The sequence below is a fragment of the Ictidomys tridecemlineatus genome, unplaced genomic scaffold (genome assembly GCF_052094955.1).
Source record: "Ictidomys tridecemlineatus isolate mIctTri1 unplaced genomic scaffold, mIctTri1.hap1 Scaffold_323, whole genome shotgun sequence".
Lineage (NCBI taxonomy): Eukaryota > Metazoa > Chordata > Mammalia > Rodentia > Sciuridae > Ictidomys > Ictidomys tridecemlineatus.
Window position 1 is genome coordinate 132114 of NW_027522389.1, and position 23414 is coordinate 155527.

Below are 23414 nucleotides of genomic sequence, written 5' to 3' on the forward strand. Positions count from 1 at the left end.
TTTCAAATCTATCCCCCAAAAATACACACCAAAAAAAAAACTATTAGGAAAAAAATCGTGATTTAATTTTAATTGTCAAAACATTCAAGAAATTGATAAGTACAAACTAAATAAGCCTTTTAAGAAAAGTAAGGGAAAGCTGTTACCAAATTAATTCTGTTAATACTATGTAATAGAAAATGTTTCTTGAAATAGCCAATTAGCTGATTGTTGTTGATCAGCAGTTGGATTAGAAGTTTATACTAGAATGTAAATCAACACACTGCTTACTTCCCTGAGAGAGGTTGGCTTCGAATGTCATTTCAACTAAATTGGCATGCTTAGTTATGTAGTTGATTTACAAAGGAAGGAAGGAAGGAAGAGAGAGGGGGAGGGAGGGAGGGAGGGGAGGAAGGAAGAAAGAATGATGAAAGTGGAGAAGGAAGCAGAGAGGGAGAGAAATGAAAGTAATCCAATAATATGAACAAAATACAGCTACAGAAAATTGAAGGAAGAGGAAACGTGATTTGTGTGTAAAAATATTTAATCTCAACAGTAATATGAGGATTGCAAGTTAAAACTACTATAAGAAACCATTTCACACTAAGAGATTGGGAACGTTTAAGTCTGACAATAACATGTTTTGACAAGGATATGGAGCAAAAATATTTCTGTGTCCTGTTATTGGGAATTTAAATGAATACAACCAATTTGAAGAGTAACTTTATGATATCTAGATAAACTTAATATGTATGTGTGTGTATATATATATATATTTTTTTCAAAACCCAACAGTTTTTCTCTAAAGAGTCAGCTGTACAAGGCCATATGCTCATAGAATCACTTATAATAAAGAAAATTTAGCAGCAACCTTTAAATTTTTATATTTAAAGGTAATTTATATTTACCTTTATATTTTCATAAAGTAAAAAGGTTCATACATAAATGTGTGTATATTTATATGTATATACACACATATATGTAGAATTTATTCAATATGTGTGAGATGGATGATCATTAGTAAGATAGTCAAGGTGTATTATTCTCAAAATGACATTGAAGAAAAATTAGCAATTTGGAAAACAATATAGACAATAAAACATTTGAATGGATTTTAATAAAATAGATATAAAGTATATTTTAGAAATAAAGCATAATGTAAGTTCTTACCAAACTGTAAGAATACTGAATTAAGCAAAATGATTACTATTTAGAGAATATTTCAATGGAATTGAAATATTTTATTTCTTAAGTGATTGAACCACACTTATTCTTTTAAATATTTTAAGACTACAATTTTTGAACAAAATTGCCATCAAATTATGCAATATTACACATATTGAGCTCAATTCAGTGGAAGTGAGAAAAGTTGGTAATATTCTAATGAAGAAAATGTTGATATTAAGTGGACTATGTATATGGGAAGGATCTTCTGAAAATTTCATCTGCCTAGTAACAGGAGTCTAATTATTGTGCTGAATCAGAATTTCAGTAGTAGAAGCTGACCTTTATGAGAGGAAAAAATCTGCTTATGACTAAAGCTATTGAGATCTTCAGGAAGACAAATAAAACAAGATTGAGAATAGTGGAATTTGAACCTTCAAACTTGATCTCAGCTAAGCTCAGCTTTATTAATTTCAGCACTTACAAAACCTACACTACTAAAACTCAATATTTTATATGTATGCTGTATCTCTTTAAGTCTTTTAAAATGTTTTTACAAAAATTTCAATGAGAAAATTACTAGTATCTACATGTATCTGCATGTTTGTGTGTACATACATATGTATTATATAAGCACATATGTGTTTACTTTCTAAGAATGTCTAAGAGTACACAAAATTGTGAAATTAACTAAAATACATGAAAACAGAAAAGTTAACCCACAAAATTGTGAAATTAACTAAAATGCATGAAAACAGAAAAGTTAACTAAGTTAGAGATAGAAAAATAGAATACCTCTGTAAGTAACCTGAACCAGATCCTGTAACATTTGATTCAAATGTATGATATGTCAAGATCATTGTATTGTCACGAGCAACTAATTAAAAAAAGAAAAATAAATAAATAAATAAATAAAAAGAGTAGAAAAGAGGAAATGAATATCAGTTCTGCCTATTTAAGCAAAGTTTCTAAAATCATCTGGTGCACTCTATACATTGCTAAGAAATCCATATGTAGTAGCATTTATAAATCTTTTACACAGTGTTTAATAAAATCAGTAGTTTTTAACCACATTATCACTGAGAGAATTGAGCCCAATGTAGGGCAAATATATGATCTTAGTTCTGGATAGAAACTATATGTCACATTGTTAGTTGGAATTACCTACTGGTATTCCCAGGACAAAAGGTCTTGTCAGGGCATTGTTTCATCAGAATCTTCATCATCATTAGTACTACCACCACGATTAACACAAAAAAAAGTTATGTACAATTTAGAAAGCATTTAAACATGCTTAATAACTCTTATGTATGAGTGTGTGTGTGTCCAGGTGGATGGATAGGAAATATCTTTTTAAATTATTTTTGATCTGAGATGGATTGTATTGTTCTTGCAGCAGGATTGACTGACAGGTCTTTTAAGCAAGAAATCAGTAGTTACTTATACCTTTTGACAAAGTCAGTCTAGTTGATTTGAGGAGAGTAGTTTGTAGAGGAAACTTAAAGAGTCTCAGCTGACAGATGATGATGGTTTGTACTTAGTTGGAAAATAGTTACCAAAGATGTTGATTTGAGATTTACTACCATGTAAAATGATATCTAGAACCATGGGATTTAAATGACAACACCTAAAACATAGGAATTGAGTGGAAAGAGAAAAAGTGAGGGATAGGATCCTAGTGGGTACTCCACTACTTACAGGATGATTCTAGAGTGAACCTCCAATAATGGTGCATCATCTTTAATGGAGGATGGTGTGGAGTAGCCAATTAAAGTGTTCTAAGAGGTAGATAAGAGTTGGATAATTTTAATACTGCTTTTTATCTACGTCCTTGGAAAAGTAGCAACCATTGTCTGATGTCACAGGTGCTGACTTTCAAAATACTGCTAGTCCAATGAGGTCCACATTGTTCTGGGAACAAAGCTCTCTACTTTGTATTCAGGGTATTTACAACTAGATACCACAGCATTTCCAATGTAATTCACTTAGAATTGTAACTGCCTGGGTTTTACTTCTTAATAACTTTAAGTCCAATGATGAGTCCTAAAATTTTTATTTCAAGTATTACAGTATAACACATGAGAAAATTTTCAATTAATATTCCATCAACAGCTGGGGGTATGGCTCAGCAGTGGAGTGCTCACCTAGCACATGTGAGGCCCTGGATTTGATCCTCAAAACCACATAGAAATAAATAAATAAAGGTATTATGTCCAACTACACTAAAAAATAAAGATTTTTTTAAAAATCATTCTATCAAAAGTTTTGTGATGTGTATGTGAAATTTTATTTCTTATTTATATATCAATTAAATGATAACCTTTAACAACTTAATTCCTTCTGGAAGAATTTGTGCATAAATAAGAAAATAGGCAAGTAAATAAATCTGATTCTCATTATCTGTTCACACATTTTGGGTATATTGAATTTGTTAATGAGATTTATTTTCTTTAATATAATAAACTGTAATTTATATAAGTATTTCATTACTATTATAAAAGTAATTATGGGCATATTAGTTTGTTTGGGCTACCATAACAGAGTGCATTAGACTGTGTGACTTATAAACAACAGAAATTTGTTTCTCACAGTTCTAGAAATACAGAAGTCCAGGCTAAGGCACCAGGCTTGCCTGATGAAGACTTGCTTCCTCATTGACATGCCTTCCCACTGCATACTCACATGGGGAAAGAGCTAGCTCTCTGGGGTCTCTCTGGTAAGGATAGTCATCCCATTCACGAGGTTAGAGTCCTCATGACCTAATGCTATCATATTAGTGATTCAGGGAATCCAACATTCAGACCATAGCATATGTAAGTATAAAGAGGGTAAGATCATATCCTTATCTTGATTATTTGTCTCTGTTTATATCAAATGTACAGTATCATTGTATTTTATAAATTTGAATAAATTTTTGATACAATTAGCAATCCTACTTTTAAAATTTGATCCAATGATATTATTCTTTTATAATATAGTAGACACCCCCCACCACCACACACACACACACACATACATAAATAATAAACCATCATGGCACACGTCAATGTGCTGAGAGGTAAACCACACTGAAATGATTTATTTTATTGAAGTTTAGATATAAATTGATAGAGCACTGATAAAGCACTCATTAAATGTCTATGCTTTTACACCTCCTTCAATTCATCTGACACTTCAGAATATCACTATTGCAAAGATTATGGTTGGATAAAACTCTGCAAAGTCTGAAGTGTGCTCTGTATAATCTTCCTTCTGATTCATTTAATGTAACCTTTATGCAGTTAATTAAAGATAGAACATGTTGACATGGAGAACGTAACATGATTCAATTGAGAGTGTTGCATATTATTAATGTTTAATATCTTTCTCTTCAGGCAAGAGCCATACTTGCCTTGCTAGACTAAAACTCTTATAACACTCCAAACAGTATGAGTGTGTGTGTGTGTGTGTGTGTGTATATATATATATATATATATATATATATATATATATATATATATATATTTGTTTTTCTAATTTAAACAAGAATTTTATAGTAATTTAGGAACTATAGTTGTTAATTTAAAACTATGAGTTTAAAAACTACCATTTATTATGTGTATAATATGTGTAAAGTGAAAGTTTATTGCATGCATTATTTCATTTACTCCTACCTATTCTATAAGGTAAATGCATATCATCAAAATTGGTATATGAGAAATTTGAGTCACAAGTTTAATAACATTGTTACCAAGTTGGTAAGCAGACCACAAATCTAAATCAATATCAACATTACTTTAAAAAATAATCTTTTGTGTTTGCATGATTTTTGAAACAAATACTCTGCCAGGAGAAGAAGTTAAACTTAAAAAAAAAAGAAGAAGAAAAAAGGAGAGGGAAGCTTGTTAAAAGTATAACTGCGTTTGTGTACAGTAATAGTAAAAAAATAAAGTACACCGATTAATGTTTATTAACATCAAATTTAATGTTAATTAAATTGACCTATATTTCTAGATTACAATTGTTAAGGGAAAGATGAATTGCTAATACAGTCACCATTATAACATGGTTGAATCTTTCTGTTAGTATAAAGTTAGTTTTAGTAGTAGTTGAATGTCCATTAAAACAGATGATAATAACAATATTGTGTATTTTAAACACTCCCTATAGCCAGGGCAGTGGCACACACCTGTAATCCCAGTGGCTCAGGAGACTGAGGCAGGAGGATTATGAGTTCAAAGCCAGCTTCAGCAGAAGTGAGGTGCTAAGCAATTCAATGACACCTTGTCTCTAAATAAAATGCAAATTAGGACCCAGAATGTGGCTCAAAATCAAGCATCCCTGATTTCAAACTCTGGTATCCAAAAAAAAAAAAAAAAAAAAAAAACCTCCCCTTAGTGTTTTTTTCAATTTTTTCCCACCGTTTAAATAGTCAGAATGATTACTAACCCCATTTTTGAGATAGGATCTTTGTGGTTCAGAGATGTTAATCGTCCAAGGTCACATATCTAGAAAACAAGAGACCAAATGTAAATATGTAAGCTGTGTGAGTCATATATATGCGTGTGTGTGTGTGTGTGTGTGTGTGTGTGTGTGTGTGTGTGTGACAGGTAGGTGCCTATATTAGGTGCCTATATGTTTGTATGTATATATATATAAAATATATATGAGTGTATGTATATGAATGCATATATATATATATATATATATATCAGTATGAACCAGGAAGTGAGCCTTCACCCAATGCCTCGATTCAAGCCTCCAGAATTATGAGAAATAGGTTTTGCTGTCAAAGTCACATGGTCTGTGGTATTTTTCTTATAGCAGTCTGAAAAGATTGAAATATACATACACACATCTATTCACAAATACTAGACCCTTTTTTTGCTCCTTTTAAGTTAGTATTTCTGAAAACAATGATTACTGTGAAAGTGTCTTTTACTCCCATAAAGAGTAAATGGAAATCTTAATGGGTGATTCATTTCCAGCTACTAATACATTCTTTGAAAGACATATTGCTAAGCCTTTATTTGTTATATTTAGAACTTAATCACCAAAGTAAATTTTATGTATGAAAATTATGGATGAAACTCTGTTTTAGCTAGCATTGGATCCTCAAACATTAAGGAATTTGTTTTACTCCTGTTGGTCTAAAAAGATAAGGGATTTACTTTGTCAGTAAGTATAAATTAAAAAATATTGATAGCAAGGATATATTCTAGTGGTAGAATGAAAAATCTGCAGTGAATTTTAATAATATAATCATAAATTTTAGAGGATATTTTCTTTTTTTTTTTTTTACTTCTTAAATTCATCTTGTTTAAAAACCATGGAACACCTGATTTAGAGAGTAGAATGCATATGACTAATACTATGACCCCATAAAAGCAAGGGAAGAACTGTCAGAAGTGGAAAAAAGGAAGGAAGAATGAAGGGAAGGAGTTGGGACAAACTACAGACCTCTGTTCATTTACTCATGATCTGTAAGTCAGCATCAAGATGATGAATTGAGAAATACAAATTAAAGCATAACCTCCAAAATTATAAACATAATTTACAATGAATTAAAACTCTGCACCTATCAAATTCAGGTGGTGGTAGGAAAGAAGCAAGAAGGAAATTGAATTTAGAATAAATATAAAGATATATTATTTTCAACATTACAATGGCAAGCAAAAAAAGAAGTACCAAAATAAATATTTTAGTTCTAAAGGATAAACTAATTTTTCTGTTTATCTTAAGCAAACAGCTCATATGAAACTAAAAATTTCTTGGGTGCACAATCTACTGCATCCAGGTTGTTAGTAGTAAGCAATTCTACTCAAAGATTGAATTGTCAAAGGATATGTTTTGCAGTTAACTCTCCATGGTAGACTCATTGATTGCAGTTTTGCACGAAAGTATCCTTTAGGAATCATATATAGGTTTCTTTATGACAGAGGCAGACTGGCTCCCACCCAAAATAACTCCCAGGATAAGATAATGTCTTGCATGCTTCTGGATCAGAAGTCTAGGCCTACATCAAAGTATGTGTTTGGAAAATAAATATAAATCAAACTGTTTTTTGAGAAACTGACAATGACTTGAGATATTCTTGTGTTTAACCTCCATATTAAATAGAGGACTCCATCTAGACTTAAAAGTGGTATTTTTATTTAATTATATAACAAAATGTTAAATTTGATATCTGTGTGCTTTTTACATAAAAAATATGCTTGGCTTTAAAATATTAAAAAGACTCCCCAGTTTAGGAATCTATCAAAGTCAAAGCCATTGATAATGGTCTATTATTTCTCCTGGAAAAACTCCACTTAGCCAATTGATAGTAAAGTGGGAATAATATAAAATATGTCAAGGCAAACATTCATTTCTCAATTTTCTCTACATCCCAGCTTTGTATCTTATCCAATTACCAGCAAAATATATTAGCAATATTTTTGCATATTAATGGTAGAAAAGGCTTCATAGAATTATAGATTTATGATTCACAATTATGAGTTTGGTAATTGAGACAAGTGAGGCTTAAATAATACTCATAAATAACACATGTGCAAAGTAGTTTTTTTCAAAATATCCCCTATTAAGATAACATTTGTGCAAAGTTATTTTAAAAAATTTAAAATTTTAGGTCATGTGTCAGATTATATGAGACTGAGTATATAATGTTTTATGAAGAACAAATAGGATTTTCAAATCTTCTCTCCTCTTTATTAATTTTTAAAATGAAATAAAGCAAAAAATGATATAGCTCTGTCTCTTTGTAATGATTTACGGTAAGACCTGATATGAATATATTTAAATATGCATATACATATATTTTTTAAAATATATAGGGTACATAGAAGCTTTGTAAATGTTCTTGCAAGGAAAATTAGTATTTTTAAAATAATGTACTTTCTTGGAAAAGTCTTAGGAAGTTCATAAAATATCCTATTCCTCTTCAATATGTGTGGTAACATTACTCACATAAAAGTTGTTGCCTTGGTTTTAGAGTCTCCTCACCATGGACAAAATGTATACACCAAAGCACACCCCCAATGACTCACATCTTTCAGCCACACTCAACTTGCCTACAGTAACCACCCAGCTAATCCCTATCAAGAGACAGTTCTGATTAATTGGGTTAAGACTTCCATAACCCAATCATTTCACCTCTAAGATTTTTGCATTGTCTCACACACGAAATTTTTGGGAACACCTCACATCTAAACCATAATACCAGGTATATTCTACTTCAAAATCATTTTGTGGCTAGGAGTTTATCATCCTGCTAGTGAATGCCACAAGCTTGAAGGCTATGATATATGGTCACTAATTTGTTTACAAGAAAGTTTTGATTTCAACCATTCTTCTGACAGGTAGTTTTCAGTAGAGAGAGAGAGAGAGAGAGAGAGAGAGAGAGATGCAGACATGTTGTCAATTATGTTCTACTCATTTGGATTACAATAAATTTAATAATTTGTTTGCCTTAAAATATTTAAGAGCGTGGTTACTCACTGCAATGACTGGAGAAAAATATTTGAAATGCATATATCTCACAAAAACTTTATATACAGGATATATGAAAAACAATAAATTAATTAAAAATGACAACACAGGAAAAAAATAAACATTCAAAAGAGACCACTAAATAGAACAACTAATGGATAATAAGCCTATGAAAAAGTATTAAATTGCAGAGAAATACAAATTGAAACAATAAAAAAATACAATTACACACACAAAACACAAGAATGGCTAAAATCGAAACACACACATAAAAATGCTAGTCATTTGTGAGAATTTAAGATTAGAAATCTCATACACTTGTGCTATTAGTCTATGCAAGTGCAACCACTTTGGAGAGCTACCTGAAAGTATTTATTAAAACTGAACATATGGGGACTGGGGTTGTAGCTCAGTGGTAGAGTGATTGCCTAGTATTTTGCAAGCACTGGGTTCAACTCTAAGCACCACAAATGAATAAATAAAATAAAAGTTCATAGACAACTAAAAATACATATACATATATTTAAAAAAACCTGAACATGTGTATGTCACCCAGTCTCCAGAATTCACTCCTAACATACACCCATCAGTAATGTGTGTCGATGTTTACAAAAAGCCAACAACAACTTGAAATTTCTCCCAAACCCCATCAACCATTAAATAAATAAATTCCTACAACGGAATATCAAATAGCAAAAAAAAAAAAAAAAAAAACTAAATATGTTAACTGCGTACAAGTAGCCAGACACAATAAAGCACATACTGTATGGTTATTTAGAAGAGAACTATATTGACTAGTTCTTATCTCTTACATATTTCTTTTAAAAAGAAAAGAGATAAAACGATAAAGTTCATATCTACCATATTAATTCAGAGGAGTCATTAAAGAGGTAATGGCCAAAGGGAGAACATATACTGAAGCTTAGGTGATGTTCAGTTTCTGAATCATGTTTACCTGGTTTTGTTTATTTTGTGAAATTTGATACCATGTTTAAGAGTTTTTATTTAAAGAATACAAATGTCCACACATGGTGAAACACATACGTACAGTGCAGAAAAGCAAGTTTCCTTTGTGACAGCCCTGCTCTATCTAACCTAAGTCTCTGCACTCCAAGGGTAATATAAATAAATATCTCTTTATTACTGAATTTAAATTTATGTAACACCTTCTCACATTGGGGACACTTCTTAATAAGGTAGAAGACAGAGGATAAAATATTTTTATGGATATGTAGCTGTTTAAATTAATTGCCACAGATAGCATTGGGTTCAGGAAAACAACAAAATTTAGGGATTGTGTTTCCCACAGAAACTTAGTTTGAATTACTGTTTTCAAAACTCTGAATTATTTTTCTATTGAAATATCTTTTCATGAGGTTTGAAATCTACAAATCAGTCTTTCAGAGGCGGAACAAAGATATATTTTTTAAATGAGGGTCAAAACTAAAAAAATAATATACTTTTAGAATTTTAAAGAAAACAAAAGACAAAATTCACTAACTACAAGAACCTATGTCTCAAATGTGGTCTATAAAATCAAATGTTGCCTTATCATAGCTCTGGGTACAAATGAGAGAATATTCCCCAACATACCCTGATCTACTTAAGCAATTTAGGTTATGTTTAACTATTTTAGCCTAAAGAGCCATAATGATGCAGCTCCAAATTGTCAAATTCTTATCTTTGAAAAAACTCAGATCTGAGCTGAGGAAAAAATTTCACACAGATACCATGATTGCATATAGATCATGACATTAATAATTGAAATATTTCTTAGAAATTGTGGTTGAAAGCCAAAAGAATCTCTACTAAATTATACCCATGCCTCCTAAAAAATTACTTTCAATCAGAATGTCAATATAGCTATTAATAATCTTTCAGAAACTTCTTTATACTTATTTAGGTAACCAAGTAGCTGTTATAAAAAAAAGAGTTTAAATTCCCCTGCCCCATTCTTTTGCTATGACAGAGTAATCCAAGTCTCATTAATCAGCAGTGATATCTTCCTGTTGTCAACATGCATGGGAGAAATGGTTTTAGTCTGGGCTAATATTAGAAGGTGGTGGTAGAGACTGCTCCCAGCTCCATTTAGTTTATGTGTACCACCTTGGTATTTGTAATTGAAGGCTTGACCATTCTTTTATTAGAAGAAACATGAGAACCATCCATCAGTGCCAAAGGCAGGAAGTTGATATCATAAATCAAGTGTCATTTAACACTTGCACATCATAAATAAGATCAATTATTACAATATTTATTATAAACTTCTCAAGTTATATGCACAAAAGTAAGACATCCATCTTTATCAGTTACATACATACCTTTTATTCCTAACATTGTTAACTGGATATTGCGTACCACTGCCAGCCACTCTCTGAATTCTGAGAAAGTAATAATTTTTAATTTCATTTAGACATTTCTCAATTTATCTTCATCATTCCTCTTTTTGAATTCAATAATTTCTTGTTTTATGAATCCAGTCTGTAAGGCCTTGCTGAATCAACTGTAATAACTGCACAGTGTTGTTAAGTGAGAAGTGACTCTGCTACCTCATTATGTAAAACTGTGGGGAAAAGGTTGGGTGGAATAAGTTTTCCTCAGTAAAATCACACTTGGACTCTTGGAATTTACACAGAATTTTTTGTTGACAACCAAGTCTTGTGAATAAGAACTAGTAAGGAAAGAAATGAAAAGCATTTGTAAATAAAGACTAAATTTCTAGTGACCGTGTTACCAGTTTCATTTCCTTAATCTATTTAAGCCTCCCCCAGTTGTGCTTTATGTAGAAAGTTGGGATTTGGTGCCAGGGAATTGCTAGATTTGATCTTAATGATTTATAGAAGTTGGCAATAGATATAATCACTCTAAGTGTTATGGGAATAGTGGCTATGAATAACTTAAAGTCTAGAATGAGGATTGGGTATAGAGAACTAGCATTCCTATTACATATTCAAAGTATCCTTATTTACAATGCAGAATGAAATCTGTTCTCCTAAATCAAACAAGAGATTGGTGATGAATTTGCATTTAACTCTACCAAGGAAATGGACAGCTCATGAAATTTAAACTTAAATACTTAAATAACTGATTCAAAACAGAGAGGCAAATAAGGGATATGGGGGTAGGAAAGATGGTGGAATGAGATTGATATCATTACCCTAGGCACATATATGACTACATATATGGTGAGATGCTATGTTGTGTTCAACCAGAAAAGTGAAAAATTGTGCTGCAATTATGTACAATGAATCAAAATGCAATCTGCTGTCATATATACCTAATTAAAATTAACTAATTAATTAATTTTAAAAGAAGACATAACAACTTAAACAAAAATAAAATAGTCATAGAATAAGAACATAGATGTTATTGTGCAGTTATTGCTGCACATGAAAAAAATGTCTATTAGATGCAGTAAGCAACATTTTATGATTTTTTTGATTTCACAAGTTTCTTTTCAATATTTTCATTTTTCTGCACAATTTCTTCAAAAAATCTCTAAAAGTAATTGTACTTAGCATTTAATATTTATCTTCAATTCACTTTGAAGTGTTACTATCATTAACATTATCTTGACTAGGTATTAACACTATTCTAGTTTTGGAAAAACTCTCAAACTAAATCTTGAAAGAGATGAACTCATTGCACTAATATCATAAATATCAACCCAAGGTTTGTGCTACTGACCTCTACTTGCCAGTCCCTGTATTTCTCCTTTCTATATCAACTTGAATCCTACTTAGGTTCCAATCCCAAACTATTGTAAACTTTTTTCATTATCCTAACTGACTTTCATACTTTATTACCCAATAGTTTGGTTTGGTGTCTGGTGACTGAAAATTTGCTCTGAAATTTTACTGCCCATGTTTAAATTTTCCTCCTTCAATCATTGGCAATGCCAACTTGAATAAATAACTTTTCTTTATTTCACATCTCCATGTGTAAGATGCAGATAATCGTATCTTCTTACAGAGATGTTGTAAGTATCCAATGAGGTAGGTGATAACCCATATGAAACTCTCAGACACGGTGTACAGAAAGCAAAGAATAATATAAAAGTAACTATTTTTATGGCAATGTACACTTTATGGATTCTCTCCACTACACACATTTATAATTTTTTTTATATGTGAAAATATTCAATTCCATATCCAACCCTATGAAACAGAACTAGTATTTCCATTCAGAAGCACTGGATTCTATAAATCTTGCCCAAGTCAGAGGATGTTTGCTGTTGTAATGTGCTTTAAGCTGCTCTACATTTAGATCTTTCATTTCATCATTTGTAACTAAAATACACAGAGAGAAATTATTAATAGAATTATATTAATAGAATTATAGAACCATACTTTCCCCTAGAGATGACTATATGATGGCTCATGTAACATTTGAGACATCATATTTAAAAATAATTTATTGATGATGCTTTACATCTATAGAGACATATTTCTGAAGATGATGTTTTGGTTAATAGGAAAACTGAATTGAACATCATATGTGTTTGTTTTGTTGGACGGAAGCGTAAAGATGAAAATAAGTGTAAACTAGCTAAATCTTTGCCTTTAAAAAAAGAAATAAAGATGAAAATAAGTGTAAACTAGCTAAATCTTTGCCTTTAAAAAAAGAAATATATCATATATAAAGCAAATAAATGAAAAATCGTGTGGAAGCATGTTACCTGATATTGAGGTAACAGCAGCAAAAAAAAAAAAAAAAAAATACAAAGCTGTACATGCTTCCTCTAGAGACAAGATTGGACAAGAAGGATTCAGAATGGTGCTGCTGGCTTACCCTATGCCTCTGATAGCTGAATAATACAGCAAACCATGAAGAGTTAAGTAATCAGGAGGTCACATTTTACAGAATATATTAATTAAGCAAAACTGCAATGATGAACAGGGAAAATTCTTGATAGTAAAATTGTGGGCAATTATAGATCGAAAATGAGGGTAGTTAGGACTAAGGATCCCAAAATTAGAAAAATGCTTTTCCAGAGTGTTCTATCAGGGACAAGAAAAACATAGGGCATAGAACTAAAGCAATAAAGCAGATACCAAACTCAAATCAGCATAGATTTTGGACCAAAAATAAAACTTTCCTTTAGACATACCTGGAAACTATTCACTGTGTTTGTAATGAGGATAATACACAGCTCCTCATGTGTAATTACAATTAGAGAATTTTTTGTAATTGGTATACACTTTTCATCATGTTTTGTGAATTCCGTCAGCCACCCTATAATCTTTCTCTTTACATAGCCCTGGATGAACATTCTATTGGGCATTTTTCAGGCAAATCCCTGACCTGAGGGAAGTTGGCATCTTGATGTGTAGGATAGATAAACCAGGTACCGATTAGAAGATTGCCTGTGCCAGAATTACATTGGAGCTACTCATAGAAGAAAGATGTTAGAAAAATTCTCCTTGCCTACTTTATTAATACCTGAATAAAAAGAATAGTATCAGTAATTAGGAGTCTGCCACAGCTATGTGCAATCCAAAATGTAGGAGTTCAGGAGAAAAAATTTTAAAAAAATTTGCAAAACTTACCTAAAGTTTCGAAATAGTTGAATTAAGGTACAAAATGCAAGCATAGCAATATTCAAACCAACACAGATTCTAAATTTTCAGCTCTTTTGGGGGCATACCTTCATTTCTATTGTAGATCATTGATGTGACAGTTTAAAAACATCCCCTCTTGTAAGATCAGGACTTCAGATTCATTGATACCTGTTCTACTTGGAGGACCTTATTGGATTAGAGAGCACCAGAGAAGATACCAACTGTAACAATCCCTAAAATTCAGGAAAGTTTTTAAGAAAGGCAAATAATACATATATACTCTCATATTATGTTTTCTTCTAATTCATAAATTGGTTTATTACTGATAGGTTTCTAATTTATAACTCATGTTATATGTCCAGATGTTCTGAATGTAGAAGTGACAGTATCAAGATCTTATTCTACAATACAAGAAGCAAATCAATCTATCATACCTACAAGGTGGATGATAGGATATAATACATGATTGTTTTTTCTTCACAATGTTATCAAAAAAGCAAATAAGAGATTATACAGTGAGTCAGCAGAAGAAAAATATACCAAATGTATTTTTTAATTATGCAAGATAAAACAACTTCTACTATGTTAAAATAAAGAGGAAGTCTTCCCATCGTATATATTAATTGTCTAAAAACACATTTAGAAAATAGCTGCAATTTTCCTTTCTTATAAGAGAAAAGAAAATTATATAAGTACTAAATCAAGCAAAAAATTTGAAGGCAAGGGCAGCTGTACAACCACTTAGAAAAAGTTTGGTGATTTAAAAAAAATAAAATTAAGGATAGATATTCTATATAACCCAGTAATCCTACTTCATAGGTATTTATCTAAGAGAAATGAAAACATTGTTCACAAAAAGACTTGTGTAGCAAGAAGCTTTACTCGTAATGGACAAAAATTGAAGACAATTCTATATAACCCAGTAATCCTACTTCATAGGTATTTATCTAAGAGAAATGAAAACATTGTTCACAAAAAGACTTGTGTAGCAAGAAGCTTTACTCGTAATGGACAAAAATTGAAGACAATTCAACTATCTTTCAGTGGATAAATGCATGTGCTATGGTACATCCACACAATGGTATGTTAGTAACAATAAGGAAAAAACCTATTAATTCACTCAATACACACATAAATGAACTTCAAAAACATTACAACAAGGGAAAGAATCTAGCTTCAAAAGATTATAAAATACATAAGTCCATTTATTCTGGAAAAGGCATACCATAGAAGAGAACAAAGATCAATGATTGCAAGGGCTTGGAGTGTTTTAGGGTCTCAATATAAAGGAGCAACCTGTGGAAATTCTTTGGGATAATGGAAGTATACTGTATTCTCTCAGTACTAATGGTTCCAAGAATGTATGCATGTATGAGATCAAATAGAAATTAATATCAAAAAGCAAATTTTTCTGTATTTTAGTTTTTAAAAAGTAACATCCAATAATATATTCTATCAAGGTGAAATTAAGGGTGGTAGGATAAGACAGCTTTCATAGAGATAAGAAAAGGAAGACCAAAATAGCAATATCAAGCAAGATTATGTTTGGAGAAATCTTCCTCAAATGAAAACACAGATGGTCCTACCTAGAGATAAATATGAGGCTAAACTAGCAGTGATATATACATATATATCAACATTCTACTATTTTTATGTATTACTTACTCCACTCAAGTAAAAGATCCAGAGAACCAACAGAGAGAATCATAAGTAAACATTGCTCTCACAGTGTGCACTCTAAGTGAAGTATTCAAAAAGTTGCTTTTTAAACTATGACTAAAGTTCTAAAAGCATGCAATTATCCATGCACAACAGAGATGTACCCCTGTGTAGCTAGGAGAAGCACTAAGGACACCATGCTTTAGTAGATGTGGTTAGCTGTTCAGAAAGGAAGACAGAGCACAAATGACAGGCTGCTCTTTATAAACCTCCAAGAAAAGCTAAGGAAGATGTAGGACAGATGGAAACCAAGATGTTCAATAATTAGTATGTGATAATTTAGAGAAAAAAATTATGTCCTTGACACCTGGCAAATTAATTTTCTTTAACAGTAGTGACATTGTTTTTTGAAAATGATACCTCTGCCAAATAAATACAAGAGTCAAGAACCTGGGCTTAGAGAAGGTCCTTATTTTCCTAAGGAAAAGGGAAGAAAAATTTAATATTTTTAAATTTTTAATTATTTTTACCTCTAAATTGTTACATTTTCTTTTCATTTTGCCCCCTCACTATTTGAATAAGGTATACTGTTAATCTTATAAAAAGAATTATTGTTAATAATGCTCCCTATTTTTTTGACTTTCAAAAATGTTGGCTTTCTTTTTTTAAACTTGTTTTTTAAAAGCTTGCCAGAAAACAAGAGTGTAATTAAATAATAGGAAGATTGGCTTGCCAGAAGGGCATGATTGTTTGTCCCTGTGGTCTAAAGGGAACTTTGAAAAAGAAAAGGTGTGTGTCTCATTCATATTTATTTTAAAGTGATGCTATACTTTATTTAAATTTTTGTTGAGTTATAACTCACATACAAAATAGCCACAAAATTCTAGAATACATGGAAAACTAAAAGACAGAAAAGAACTGTTCAGTACATCAGTTAGCATGAGGTTGAAACACAGCTGGCCCAGGAAGGCTGGAGTACAGCTGATGTTTGAGTTACCTAAATATTTGAATGGTTTCCGCCAACATTCTGAAAAAAATCAATAAATAAATGACTGCTACAACATTTCTGTAAATTACTTTCTGCAGCTCTCATGATGGATTGTACCAGGTGAAATATATAACCACTCTCTTTTGGAGCAATGTGGGGGTGGAGGGGCTTTTCCAGGAAGAATTTCACATGGAAGAGTCTCTTGTACTATTCAGAAATCCTTTTCTCTGGGGATAGTTCTTATCTTTCACCACCAAACTCCTCCAACAGCAGCTTGGGAGGCTAAAAGAATTTTGCAGCCTGACTTGGTCAGGGTATTAATCTATGTTTTGTCTTTGTTCCCTGTTTGCCCTTTTTATATTATAGTGCCCAACTAGGCAAAAAGAAGCAGCAAAATAATACAGCAAGCCTTCTTATTACCAATTAAAATGTGAGAAAATTGAGGGTCAAGTATCAATGCATTCAGGGTCACACTACTTGTTATAGGCAGAGGCACAAATTAAATTCAGAGTTTTTCCCTTTTTCTTTTTTTTCTTTGTTGCAGGTGTTTGCTCTGTTTTAGTCACATCAGAAGAACATTCAGTTATGGGAAAGCTTTTAGAAAACAAGTTTAAAGGAGAAAGCCAACATTTTTGAAAGGCAAAAAAATAGGAAGAGTTATTAACAATAATTCCTTTTATCAGATTAACAATATACCTTATTCAAATAGCAAGGGGCCAAAATGAAAAGCACATATAACAATTTAGAGGTGAAAATAATTAATGACATAATTATTACTTTAAAATAAGGAAAAATATCATGTTTGGATTTTAACTTAGCAAGCGAATATGTTTGCTGTTGCTTTCATTTTAACAGTGGAGCAAAGGATCTGTTTTTGTATAGGTAATTATTTAAATCAATATTAGAACAATTTTAAATTATTCTATGACTATTTCAATGTTACTTATTTTTTTCAAAAGAGTTCCTTTCAGATTTTCCTTGAATATATGCATTAACATTTATAATTGTGTTATTAAATATGAAAGGACATTATTAAACTGTCACAAAAATCCTATTTCAATTTGTTTTGTGCTATTTCATTGCCCCATTTTTTTTTCTTTTTCTTGACTATTCTAAGAAAATATGAAATATACTTTACTTGGTTTAGGTTTGGAGACACTTATTTTTTTTTGTCTTCCTGGATGCTACTCTCTGAGATTGTGTTTCTTTTGAGGAACTCTGTCTCCCAACAAGGTGGCTCTAAACCAGCGAGTTAAGTTCTCTCAGAAGCAGTCTTTGCAGAGATGTGGTAACAGACTGATGTGTCAAGATTAAGTCATTTTTTCAAAGAGAATCATGATGAGAGAGAAAAGGAGAGAATTTCAGTGGTGTGCAACTCTCTCAGAACACTTATAATAAATACCTTTCTGTTTGCTTCAGTCCAAAGCTGTGCTCCAATTATAAATAAGCAGAGAAGAACCAAGAAACAGAAAAATACAGACACTAGCTAGGCTTTGCAGCAAAAATGTAAAAACAGAGATAAATTATATACCACATTTAAACCCAAAAAGTTTGGGAGTGTTTATTTATTTATTTTTAATATATTTTTTTATTTTTTTTTTTATAATTAAGGGAAGGGGTGTGTGGGGTGAGAAGGATGGTGGAATGGAGTGTTTAAATTTAAGCTTTTATTTATAAAATAATCTTTTCATTTTTATTTGCAAATTTACTTGAAAAATTTTTTTCTACCTTTTTATTTTGAAATAATTTTAAGCTCTAATTAAAGCTGAAATCTAGTATAAACATCGAATATAACCTTCACATAGCTTCCAGTACATAGCTGGAGGCCCAGATATTGCCATGAGACTCTAGGGGTGGTTTTCTAATTCTTTAATTCCTTTTAGATATATGAATTGGAAATTTCCCTAAGAGGGACCTGTCCCTTTTCTCTCTTAAATGATCATTTATTTATTTATATTATAATTGATCATAGATATATTTTTGTATATTATCATGAAAGAATACTAAGTACTTTGGTGCTCAAATTACAAGAGCCTTGGCCATTAGAAATGCCTTTTGGACTGCATTGTGTCCCTTTCAACTTGTCCTTTATCTTTCAGTTACACTCCCTGACTATTTGGATATAAGGTGCCTTACATTACTGTTGGGTTTTTCCTTCTCCAGCCTTAGAAACCATCTAAGGGAGTTCTGTTCTTCTGATTAGAAAATGATTTTAGAACAAAAGTTCTGGCCAATATTTCTGGGGTGCAGCTGCTACTTAGCTTTCTCAATATACAGAACCAGAAAATATATCTGCACACCTACTCTATTCATGTGCACATTTATATTTATTTCTGTGTCCATATGTATTCTGTATCTCTATGTATTTGCATTTTAAAAATGAGCTGAGTCTCCAACGAAAACCACAGGTTTTATTCTAGTCTTCAAGATGTCTTTATTTGTATTTTCTTTTCCTGAGAGTGAGAAACTTAGTTCTCGGTTATCAACAATATACTTACCTAAGTCTTCAAATTTAACAAACAAAGTAATATTAGAATAGTTAAAATAATCTTAGTAATTATGGAGTACAGTGTTTGTGGGCTATAGTTCTTTTTGTTGTCATCTATAAGGATCCAGCCCAAATGTTATTCTCCAAAATTGACTCTCACATATCAATTTAGTATCTTATGGCTATGCCATTGCTTAACTCATTAATCTTTGTTGTTGTTGTTTTTTTATATACTTTGATATTTTCCACATAGCCAATCATGTTGTATGCCAATAGAGACTTTTTTTTTAACTTTCTGCTCTGTATGCCTTCATTTTTTCTTTGCCTATTCAATAGTTAGAACTATTTGTTAGGTTTAGTAGAATGTTGAATAGAATTATTTCCAGTCTTAATGAATTCACCTTGTCACTATTGAGTATGATGTTAGCTTTGATATGTGTGGACACCTATTACTGTGTTAAATAAATCCTCTTCTATAAAGATTATTCATGTTTGATATTTGAAGTGACTCAAAGATTATCACAGAATGTACTCAGGCAAAAGCTTTCCATAAAACAAAGCATATGATACAGGAGAAGAAAGTACAGACAAGCACCAAGGGTTTGAGAGACATCAAGGAGCGGTTCCTCAGGGTTCATTTTAGTCACGCAACATGCACTTTGTCTCCAAATTACACATCCAAAATTTGTGCAAGGAATCCTGGCCTCAGGAGAACTCATGATGGAAGTTCCCAGCAGGGTCTCTAATGGCCCACTGGTCATGTAACCACGTCCACCTGGCTAAAGGATTACACAAGTTAAAAGCCATGAACAAACATGCTGGCTGCCTGTGTCTCCAGGGTACTTTTGAACTTTAAACAGCACTTCATAGATCAGTAGGTAATTGGTTAGTGGGCCTGTGAACTTTATCTTAGCTAAGACTCAAAGTCAGATATCCAGGCATCCCCAGAGAACTGACTCAGTCCAGGTGTAAAAGTGATGCATCCTACCATCAGTGTGTTCCTACAATAGACATTTTTAATATGCTGAATAGATGTTAAATTATTCAACCATATTCTAAGTCTATAAAGATGGTCATTTTTTTTCTTTTCTGAACTTTTTGTATAAATTATAATAATTTATATTTTTAGAAATTCATGGTAGTAGAAATCAAATCCAGAACCTTGCTCATGCTAAATAAGGCCTCCACCACTGAGTTACATCCCCAGTCCATGTTTGTTAATTTTTGAACAATAAAACAGATTTTAGTTGTTGAGATAAAAACTACTTATATGTGATATATTGTCAACTATAATATATGAATGTTTCATTGATGGTTTTATTATCTATATCCATGAGGATGTCAATCTGTACTCTCTTTTCATGTAATATCTTCATCCAATTTTGGTAGTGTGATAATCACATCATGACACATGGATTTGAGAACAAGCTTTTTCTATTAGAATTTCCCTTTTAAATGTATACTAAAATTCTCCAGTGAACCCATTTGTTTTCTTTTTTTAAAAAAAAACATTTTGTTGTTACTGTGATTTAAATTTATTCAATAAATATAAAGCCATTCATATTATTTGTTTCTTGGGTTAGTTTTGGCATTTGTTTTTGTTTTTGTTTGCCTTTCAAAGACTTGTCCTTCTCTCCTAAATATTGGATCTATGGGCATAGAGTTGTTTATAGTATTGACTTGTTATTCATGTAGTATCTATATGGTCTGAAATGATACCCACTCTTTTACTCATGTGATTGATAAACTGAATATTCTCTCTTCTTTCTTATCTCAGCTAGAGATTTATTAATTTCACTGCCTGGTTCAAAGAATCAGAGTTTGGTTTTATTTATAATCTGTGTTGTTTTTCTACTTAACTTTTCTTATTTCTATTCTTGTTTTCCTTCTTTCTTTCTTCACTGGGTATTTATTTAAGTTTTAATTTAAATTATTTATTCATTTATTTTTTGTTCTTCTTTCATTACTTTGTTAAAATAGATACTTAGGTTACTAATTCAAGCCTTATTCTAATAAAATCATTAAAAGCTATTAATTTCACCATACCTCTATTCATCTTCTTGCCTCTAGTCTTATGTGCTATTTAATTTTTTTTTAAAAAAGTACAAATATATTTTAATTTCATTTGAGACTACTTATTTGTCTCTTCAGTTATTTAGAAGTGTGATATTTAATTTTCGGTTGAAGATATATGAATATTTCTCTATCACCAATTTCTAGTTTAATGCCCTTGTATTATAAGAATATATTTTGTGTAATTTCTATTATTTTAATTTGTTAAATTTTGATTTAAGATCCAGAATATGGTCTCCTTTGGTACATGCTCATTTTTAAAGTGTAAGTATTTTGCTCCTGCTGCATGGAGATTTTTATGTCAATTAATTCAAATTGATAAAGTTTTTCATTTACTGAAAAACTTTTATCAATCATTTTGAATGGTTTTATATCTATTGAATTTGGTTTTAATTCTTGCATTTAGATCAGTTATTTCCTACTGCTTTTGTCTCTCTTTGTTAAGTCAATTAATGAAAAAGCAGTTTTGCAGTCTTCAGCTATAATTGTGGATATATCTCTGTCATATTTCTTGTCTTATCAGTTTTTGCTTTATTTATTTTGAAGCTCTGTTGGTAAGTGCTTATACAATTATACCTGTTATAGCCTCTTAATTGATCTTTTCATCATTCAAATTTCTACCTTAACCCTGTGATATTGTACTGAAATCTATTTCTCTGATATTAATCTAGTTCTTTTCATTACTATTTAAGTAGTATATCTTTTTATTTGAACTTTTTGAAACAAGTTTCTTGAGATATGATTGTCATCCATGTAATTTACTTGTAGAACATCAAGAGTCTAGTGGTTTGAGTATACCATAAAACTGTGTGAATATTTAGAATATTCACTACAATCAACTTTATAATATTTTTGTTTTTCCTAAAAGAAAATCTGTATCGAATAGAAATATCTCCTTATTCCTATCCCCATAACTCAACCCCAACCAAACACTAACCTATTTGTTGGCTCTATGAACTTGCCTGTTATGGATATTTGACATAAATAATGTCATATAATATGTGATCTTTGTGATTGGCTTCTTTCATTTAGTATAATATTTTCAAAGTTCATGTTATACCATGTATATGTATTTGTCTCCTTTTTTTTGGCTGAATAAAATTCCAGTTGGTGGATATATCCCATTTTATTTATTTATTCACTGTGTGTAAAATAATGTATATTTGAATGGGAATATGAATATTGGGGATGTATCCATTTTCTGTCTAGTATGAATAAAATTTTCATAAAAATTTCATGTTTTCTTATATGTATGGCTATGTATTTTTTTTCTTGGACAAGGACCTACATGAAGAATTACTGAATTATGCAGTAGCTCTATGCATAATATTGTGAGAAATTTCCAAACTGTTTTTCAAGGCAGCTGTACTATTTTACAATCCTACCAGCAGTGAATAAGTTTCTGTTTTTTTTATATCCTCACCAACACTGGTTATTTATGAATTTTTTTATCTTGTTTTACCTTCCTGGTGGGTGAAAAGTGGTATTTCTTTTGTGTTTTTTACTTGCATCTCCAGTAATGTTGAATATCTGTAATAAGGTTATTGTATATATTGAACATTTGTCTATATCTTCATTAAAAAATATCTATTTCAATTTTTCCCTATACCATTATTATTTTTTTTTTTAGTATTTGAGCTCTAAATGTTTTTGAAGTATTCCAGACACAAGTCTCTTATCATATTTTCTTTCTTGCAAATAGACTCTCCATCCTTTGAGTTATCTTTTACATCACAAAGATTTTCATTTAGATGAAGTCCAATTCACTTGTATGTTTTTGGTTTTGTTGCTTTTGCTTATTGGCATCTTACTCAATACATTGTTACTAACCCAATATTGTGAAAAATTTCTTGTATTTGTTTTTTTTTTCTTTTTTTGGTTTTAATCTTGCATTTAGATCTATAATCCATTTTTAGTAACTTTTTGTGTGTGATGTGAGTTAGGGATCCAATTTCATTCTTTAGCATATTATAGTTGAACTGACACCATTTATTTCTTTAAAGTATGTGTTGAAAATCATCCAGGTATAATTTTT

The 23414-nt window shown here is 31.0% G+C and overlaps 1 protein-coding gene across 16 annotated transcripts in view; it reads right to left on the reverse strand.

Annotated features, from left to right (window-relative positions):
* LOC144373238 (uncharacterized) overlaps positions 1-23414 on the reverse strand; it is a 203081-nt gene that overhangs the window by 31210 nt on the left and 148457 nt on the right. For 2 of the 16 annotated variants that reach the window (XR_013432982.1, XR_013432983.1), the window contains exon 5: positions 5572-5630. The exons of the other annotated variants lie outside the window; for them this stretch is intronic. The gene's annotated coding sequence lies outside the window, so the exon portion shown is untranslated. The remainder of the gene's footprint in view (positions 1-5571; positions 5631-23414) is intronic. 16 annotated transcript variants of the gene reach the window in all.